Raw genomic sequence first — 1,866 nt, forward strand, 5'->3', positions numbered from 1 at the left:
GGCCAGGAGCAAAAGCAAACAAACAAAACAAAGAGGCGTAGCAGGAAACCCAACAGAGGATGTACAATGGAATACCTGAAAATACTTGACTAACTCAAAGGCAGGGAAAGAAAAAAGCAAGACAGATGGGATAAATAAAAACCAACAGCAAGACAGCAGACATAAATCCAACTTATAGCAACAAGTACGTTAAAAGAAGATTGAATAACACTTTAATGAAGCATTAAGTATAAGTAGACTCAATGCTCCAATTAGAAGGCAGGAAATATTAGATTGAACCCAACTGTGTTTTCTAGAAGACATGTACTGTAAGTACAAACATACAGGCTAAAAGTAAAAGGATGGGAAAAGATATTGACGTAAAGTCTAGTCATAAGGGAACTAGAGCGATTATCTTCATCATAGACGAAGTAGGCTTCAGAACAAGAAAAATCAAAGAAAACACTACTTGAAAACAAGCGTTTTAAGAACACTTCAACAAGAAGACATAATGTTCCTGGATGTGTATACATCTACCAAAGAACTCCACAACGCATGAAGCAAAAGTTGGAAGTGAAAAAGGGAAAGATAAACAAATACAACATTAAAGACGTTGACGGTCTTTTTCGAATAACAGATGTAATATTTTGGTTATGTATTATTGCCCAACACACCAATGACTAGAATGGAGGTCTCCTGACAGTTAATGCAGAGTTCTTACCATCACATACTTTCTCTCCGAACGAAAAGAAAAAAATTAGATCTCTCAGGTTTGGGAAGGTCTTTGTAAGTTTTACAGAGGCAAAAACGATAGAGGAAAATTTGGGCAGAGTATACGTTTTAAAACATTTGCACCTCCAAAATCACCCTTTAGAAAATGGAAAAGCAAGGAAAATAAAAATAAACTATTGGGACTACACCACAAACAAAAAGCTTTTACACGGTGAAAGAGACCATCAACAAAATGAAAAGGCAACCTACTGAATGGGACAAGATATTCACAAATGGTATATCCAATAAGGGGTTAATCATCAGAATACACGAAGAACTTAGAGAATTCAATACCAAAAAAACCCCACAAAAAACTAATCCAATTCAAAATGGGCAGAGGAATGGGGCGCCTGGGTGGCTCAGTTGGTTAAGCGTCTGACTTCCGCTCAGGTCATGATCTTGCGGTTTGTGGGTTCGAGCCCCACGTCAGGCTCTGTGCTGACAGCTGGGAGCCTGGAACCTGCTTTGGATTCTGTGTCCCCCTCTCTCTGTGCCCCTCCCCCACTCACACTCTGTCTGTCTCTCTCAAAAATAAAAAAAAAAAAAATTTTTTTAAATAAATAAAATGGGCAGAGGACCTGAATAGACATTTTCCCAAAAAAGACATACAAACGGCAGACACATTACCAGATTGGCCAACATCACTCATTATCAGGGAGATGCAAAGCAAAGCCGCAGTGAGATATCGCCTCACACCCGTCGGAATGGCTAGAACCAAAAACACAGGAAACAAGTGTTGGTGAGGATGTGGGGAAAAGGGAACCCTCGCGCACTATTGGTGGGAACGTAAATCGGTGCAAACACTATGGAGACAGTATGGAGGTCCCTCAAAAAATTACAAATAGGACTACCACGCGATCCCATAATTCCACTACCGGCTATTTACCCACAGAGAACGAAACACTAATTCAAAAAGATATTTGCGCCCTTATGTTTATTACAGCATTAGGTACAGTAGCCAAGACAGGGAAGCAATCCAGGTGTCCCTCCGTAGACGAATGGATAAGGAAAATGTGGTATCTTGGACGCCACTAAACATCACTCAGCCCAAACCGAATGAGACCTTGTGCAACAACACGGAAGGCGTCCGAGATGTCATGCTGCGTGAAATGAGTC

The 1,866-nt window shown here is 40.5% G+C and overlaps 1 non-coding gene across 1 annotated transcript; it reads left to right on the forward strand.

The window, feature by feature from the left end:
• The first annotated feature begins 1,098 nt into the window (after positions 1-1,098).
• TRNAG-UCC (transfer RNA glycine (anticodon UCC)) lies at positions 1,099-1,183 on the forward strand. Its single transcript has one exon. It is a non-coding gene; the product is annotated as a tRNA-Gly (tRNA).
• The last annotated feature ends 683 nt before the right edge of the window (positions 1,184-1,866 follow it).

The sequence above is a fragment of the Panthera onca genome, chromosome A1 (assembly GCF_046562875.1).
Source record: "Panthera onca isolate mPanOnc1 chromosome A1, mPanOnc1 haplotype 2, whole genome shotgun sequence".
In the NCBI taxonomy this organism is placed as follows: domain Eukaryota; kingdom Metazoa; phylum Chordata; class Mammalia; order Carnivora; family Felidae; genus Panthera; species Panthera onca.